The sequence below is a fragment of the Phasianus colchicus genome, chromosome 1 (genome assembly GCF_987193195.1).
Source record: "Phasianus colchicus chromosome 1, bPhaCol1.hap1.1, whole genome shotgun sequence".
NCBI classification, from domain to species: domain Eukaryota; kingdom Metazoa; phylum Chordata; class Aves; order Galliformes; family Phasianidae; genus Phasianus; species Phasianus colchicus.
The window spans coordinates 22,954,410-22,961,443 of record NC_143436.1 but is presented as its reverse complement, the minus strand read 5'-3'; positions in this window follow the sequence as shown (position 1 = coordinate 22,961,443).

Below are 7,034 nucleotides of genomic sequence, written 5' to 3'. Positions count from 1 at the left end.
CAATAGTTACATCGCCTTTGGCATCAAAGCATTCAGCTCTAGGGCAAAGTATTGCCTGAAATGTTTAAAACATCATGGACTGCTCCCTAAAATATCATTAGGTAAGTTAAAAGGCCTTATTGTGCTTATCTTTTTAGCAATGCATCTGGGCCATTTTTGTTATTTGTCATCCTGTTGCCACAATACTGTGGCATAATCCTGTATTAAAGTTTTTCTTTCCCTCAATACTGAAGATGCTAATTTATCAAAGACTTCCTCCTCCCCTCAGACCTTAAAGGAGATATAACATTATAGCAAAGCATCTGGAATGCTTCCAAGTCACCTGTGGTCTGAATGGAGAAGCAAGAGGCAGAACTGTGTTTTAAATGGGATATGAGAGGAGATATATGGATACAGAAAGGAAACTATTTAGTTTGTGCCATGCTTTTAGCAAGTTAGGAATTGAACACAGGCCTTTTGATTCCCATGTTTTAGATCGAGAGCATTGAATATGTTTGTGGGGTTGAATATGTGCTAGTGAGAGCAGGAAATGTGTGAAGAGAAGTGAGGGCAGCAGCCCCTGCTGAGAGAAGAGATTGCTAAGAAAAAAACAACTCCTTTTTCTCTCTATTTGGATACTGATTGAACCTTTGTAATGCTGGGTTTTCATTTTCTCTGCTATTTGGGTGTGCCTCATTGGGTGTTCCATCGCAATCCAATTCCATAGCATGTCCACCTGATGGGTAAGCACTGGCTAGAAATAAATAAATGTCCTGGCTTTGATTCAGGCATGTTCTGGGATAGGAACTCTGATCAGTTTGGGGGCAATGCTTGAAAGCAGTGATATCATCTGGTCTCTGTTTCTCTTAAAATCTGACAGAAACAGCTGCACCAGGCTGATCAGATCTCTGAGGAGCCAGGCATTCAACTGTGGTTACATCAGCCTTTCCAGCACCAGTGAGATGGACGTTGTAGCTGTGTTTTCATAGCTTGGTGTAGGACCAAACCACAACCATGAATTATAGGACCAGCTATTTCCATTAGAGCCTGTAATGTTGCTTGTGCCTTCTGTAAAACTTCCATGCACTGGCTACCATCTAATCTTGGATGCTGGCAGGGCAGATCCTTGCTCTGGATATCAAGTGGGGGACAGTTTTACTGTTTCTCTGCAGGTGTCAGTGTTCTGGCTTGGGCTCTTCGTGCCTGAGCTGCCTTTTCTCAGATCATTTCTGATAGCATGTGAGCCATGCATGGAGAAACTGTCACAATGTAGTGCTCTTCTATGTCTACCTTTGATTAGGTAAAGGGAGTTTCCTAACCTTTATTTGAGGTAGAAAAAGGCTTCTAAAATAGCCAACCATTTAGCTATGGTTTGCATGGGAGAAAAGTGGCGTAAACTCATGAGCACTTATCTCTGTAGTAGAACGGATCTCACCTCTTCAGGTTTTTCCAGAACTCCCTTTAATATGAGCCTGGTCATCAGTCTCTTTACCTCTGTCTTCTTCTGTGCAGCCAGCTTTACCTCTCTGTTGTACTCGGCCACAACTATAGTCTGCCTGTTGAGTCAGACCATTTAAAGCCTTCTTCCCACCTTCTTCACAAAATCACAGAATCACAGAATCATTCTTACTCTTGTTATTCACATGACCTTTAGCTCTGATAGATCTTTGCTCAAGAATTTGATATTAGGAAAAGTAATACCAGCCAAAGTAAATTTCAGCCTTAATGGCTCTATTCTGTCTTGTTCTCTGCCTTCCTTTCCACTGGAAATCATTTATTTAGGATTCAGGAATTAAAACTGGAATGTTGTCATCCAAGTTTTCTACGCTTCTGAGTCTTTTTTTTTGCACCTAGAAATAGTGATCTTGATTAAAAAACACACCTTCCAAATGCTCAGTACAGTGTTCAAATAAATCCATTCTAATCCTTTATCAGGACAAATGCTGAACAGAACAGAAAGAAGTAAACGAGCAACTGCACCAAATTACTGTTTAAATATTTAAAGGTATATATTGCAGTGGGAAACATTTTCTCTCTGAAGTATTCCCTTAAGTGTCACTCACATCAGCAAAAGAGGTACTTAGATTAGGAGGAATATTCCCCGGGTAACTTCTGTTTTGTGATTTTCCTGAAAAGCTGGAAAAATGCATTGTTAGTGGCTAAAAAGCTGATATGGTAATGTAGCTCTGGTGACATGTACAAAGTATTTAATTTCATTTTCAAAGTTCACATTTTCAGTAGAAATCTCTACAGTTGATCAAGTCTTAATGCAAAGCCAGTGACTTCTCAGTGACACTCTGCATATTGTGTGCATGGTAGATACAGTGCCCAGAACTCCTATTGTCATTAATATGGCCTATTTAAAAATAGAGATAAATAAAGAGAATAAAAAAGAGAGTTTACTTCCTACTGTTGCTTGTATTTCATTCCTTATTATTTACATCATTTGTTTATATTGCTAGCACACTGTTAAAAATACTCTGACATAAAAATAAGGAAATGCTAATTATAGAAGTACATGTGTTGCTCCTTGAGTGTAAAGAAATGGAGGTGCTTGGTTTTTTTCATCTGAAAGGCAAATGGTAGGTTTGGCTAAGCTACACAGGAGAACTGGGCCTTTGGCATTCCACAAAGATTAAATCCATGCACTTTCTATAATTACTTAAAATGTAATAGCTGCATGCTCTCGTCTGGACGTATGACTTACGGTATATTTACAAATGCTGTAAGTATTGTGAGACTTACATTGACAGATGTTATATATTTTATCATGCTTTTGGGGGAAGAATAGTCTGACTACAGCTGCCTAAATAGCGTCCCATGGAAATTAAAAACTGCTTTATCTGTGTTCAAGTGCACCTCTGCTCCTTTCTCTGCAATACAGCGCCCTCTACTTCCTGCCCCAAACCATTGAGCAATATTGCCCTGTAATTCTACACAGCCAGAATGTCTGTACATCAGTAGTGAGTGAAATGATTTCTATATATAGCTTGTAAATCTGTTGGCAATGTTTGTAAAGCACACCAAGATTCTTTGGAAAGATAGGAGCAGCTATACGAAAGCAAGAGCATTAGTATCATCATTGTGTACAAGGCAATTTATCTTTTTGGGGTGGCTGAAACTGGCACTGAGGAAATGGACACTCATTAGAAATGTGGAGAAGAGCTTACACTGAGCAAAACCGTGGCAAGAATAGTTTGTACTGACAGAAATAGGCAGGTTCATCATGTCTATTCCCTTTTTTTTTTTTTAATCAAAGGCTGGGGAATTTGTTAGTCTGAAAATGTTGTTATTTGCACCTATGATGATTTTTTTTCCCTGATGCTTCCCAGCAGTCAGGTTCATCTCGAGTCCCCTTCCAACATACATCCTTGCATGTTTTTCATCATCAGCACTACCAGAACCCGTTCATTTATTTTCTGTGACATATATTTCTGTGACTGTTCTGTCTTCTGGATAAGCACAAGACAACCCAACACTCCTGCCATCAAAATACATTAGATTAGGGGTTGCCCCGTGGCTTAGTGGTATGTGATGTTCTCCAGACTTCTGGTTGCCTTCCCAGCAGCTGATATTCCCACCTGCTGTTTTCAAAACGAATCTGAGCAGCATGGCAGTCCATGTGCACACATTTTTGAGTGAAAGCTGATCATTGTTTGTGATGGGACTGAGTTGTTAAGCTACAATCAGGACCTGGAATCTGCCCTCCTATTGGCCTTAGGGTGTGCTGCCAGGGGTCAGCAGGAAAAATCTGTCATTGAGTTAGGTTGTGGAGCATGACTCCTGAGAAAACATTGCTTTTCGTTCACAATCGTCTTTGAATTCATCCCACATTTATTCTTTTCCCCAGCAGAGCTAAAGGGAAAGGTCTTTTTCTCTATATAGACTCCCTGTTTACAACAACACCAGTAGAGATGATGGACATCAGAATAATTTGGCATAGAGAAGATCAGCTGAAAAATTGTTCTTTTAAATACCTTCAAGTGCATGCTTTATCCCATTTGCAATGCTGATAACACTGTTAAATGTAGGTGATGACACATCCTTTTCAATAACAGTACGGTGTGCACACTTTTCAAAAGTAACACTAGTCTCTCAATAGAAAGGACTACAGCTTGTCCCATCAGTCTGCCAGTCTGGCAGTCCTGCTTGGATGCCAGGTTGCTGACCCTTTGTCTTTTCTGGCTGTTTGACTCTACATTCCCCCTGGGCCTGCAGAAGCAGTATACGGAAATTGAGGATAGATAACTCTATATACATACATACAGGGGAAGGATGGAGAAAGGAGTGTGAGGCAGGAGAGGGGTGGGATTAGGTGAGGGAAGGAGAGGCTGGGGAAAGGAGGCATGGAAGGCCACAGCAGTGAGGAGATTGGGAATGGAGCCTGGGGGCCTGCAGGAGGCCTGTACACCAGGAAAGGCACTAGGTAAGGAATAGGGATGCAAAAGAGGTGGGGAAAGGCAAGAATGCACAATGGGAGGGAGCAGGAAAGCCCAGACGTGCTGTGGCTGCATTGTTTTTAACATGCTCTATGGCAATTGGACCCATTCCTGCAGCGTGGGCTGGCGTTTTGATACAAGCCAACGCATCTGTCTGACAGGCTGTCCTCAGGAGCTGTGACTGAAATAGCCAGTGTCCTGGGGCAGGCCACGTCCCACGCCTGAGGACAAGGTTGTACAACACTCACTGTGCTTTCCTATCTTTTGCCCTGTGCTCACCAGACTAGAAGTGAAGTTTAAGCTGTGGATTTTGCCTTGGTTGAGAATGCATACTGCCTGTCTGACGTTGCTCCCTTCCTTTCAACAGCTGGGCCAACAAGTTATGGAAACTTGTAAAAAGCAGAACATTTCCAAAGCCACTGCTTGAAATACAAAGATCACTAAAAAAGTAATGCCTCCTATTTATTCCCACAGAAACTACAACGGATACAGAGAGCACAATAACACTACTTGACAGAGCAAACTCTCAGCAACAAAACTATTTTGCAACATAGGCACCACCAGTAGCTTATGCATTTACTCCAGCAATGACAGAAGCCTGTATGCTGCTCTCATAAAAATCTGCACCAGCAGAAGTTACCTACTGTTTCACAGCAGCTGTGGTGGCATCATTACTAGAAAAATGTTGTCCGCACTGTCCATCTTCCATCAGCCCGAGAAGATGAAAGTCAGGAGGTGGCAAATCTAGACCATAAGGTGAGTGTAGTACGACAGACCCGCCAACATTGGCAATGTGCTCCACAGTCTTCAAATTGGTATGGGGCCTGTCTTGTGATGCAAGAAAAAAGTTTTCTTCTCTGGCCTGACTCTGGAAGTTTGAGCCGCAATGTAACAGTCAGAGTTGATGGTTTCCTGGTATTTGAGAAATCGAGAAGGACTGCCCTTTTCATATCCCAATAAACAGTGCATATCACTTAACCCACTGAGGCCTGTGTCTTGAATGTTCTTTTTCTTCAATGGGGAATTCACTCCATGGACTGCTGTTTTGACTCTGGCTTGTAGTGATGACACCACGTCTCATCCAGGAGCATGTCACCTTCAGACTCATAATGGTTCAGTAGATCCTGACAAACTTGGTGTTCTTTCTGTTCCTATGTGAGCATTTGTGGGACCTACCTGGCACAAGCTTTGCAATATACCAACATTGCCACCACCATTTCCAGCAGCACTGAAGCCGATATTCAGCTCCATACACAATTCCAGGTCATGATCCACTGATTGCCTAGATGAGCTGATTAAGACACCCATCATTTCAGGTGTGACAGCTGAGCATTGCCATCCAGAACATGGCTTGTCTTTCACGCCACTGTCAGCACTACTGAAATGCACCACCCACAGCCTCACTGTGCTCACATCCAGTGTTTGGCCTCTATAAATGTTCAGCAAGCATCAATTTATGTCAGTGGGTGTAATTTTGTCAGTGGAGGAATGGTTTCAAACTAAAGGAAGAGAGATATAGATTAGATGTCAGGGGGGAGTTTTTTATTGAGAGTGTGGTGAGGAACAGGCTGCCCGGAGAGGCTGTGGATACCCTCTACCCTGCATGTTTAAGGTCAGGTTGGAAGGGACGTTGGGCAATCTGGTTGAGTACTTGATGTAGTGGTTAGCAACCCTGCCTGTGGTGGGGGAGCTGGAATGTGATGATCCTTGAGATCCCTTCCAATGCCAACCATTTTGTGATTCCATGATTCTGTGTTCGATTCGTGAAAATTGAACTCACTCTCCCCATCCTATTTCCAGTGGAGCAATATGAATCATAATTAAATTGAATAAACAATTTGGCTAAACACCGCGCATCAGTTCTAGTGCCCAATCCATACTAACCCTAAAGAGGCAATACTGGATAAGAGCATAGTTCAAATTATTTTCAATTACATTAAATACTGACTTTACCAACTAAAAATAATTTTAAAAAAAAGTTTCAGCATTTCATCATGTTAACATTTATTATTTAGATGTCGTCTTCCTTCCTTGTACCAAAACCAACTGTGTCTTTCTTTCTTTCTCCATTTCTCTCCTAGAGCACTGGTTTGCAGATATTGCTGGGCTGGGTGTTTCAAAAAACCTCACTTGTTCTATGTTAATAAAGAGAAAAATGGCAGTGGGAAGTTTAAGCTTTCATTCTGTCGTTCCTTATATTGGAAGATACCTCTCTCTAAAAATAATTTCAGAATAATACAGTAGAAGATGTGACAATATACATACACTTATATATACATTGTTCCCAAATATTTATGTTTGTGTGTGAGAACATTATCATATACCTATATCGGAAAAATGTACACATAGATATATATACACACATTTAAATGCAGATATGAATGTGAAGGTGTTCTCCAGCTGCCATCTGTCACCTCTAGTGAGCCACAGCTGTTGACCAAAATGCCCACTAGAGGCCTTCGTTTGCTAGTCTGTCCAATCTACTGAAGCCATAGCCACAAGGGCCCAGCAGCCCCAAACCTCGGTGAGATACCACAGCACGCAGCCCATTCCACTAACAACATCTGGGCAACAGCTGCAAAGGAATGACTTGATACCCCATCACTGGAGCAAGGC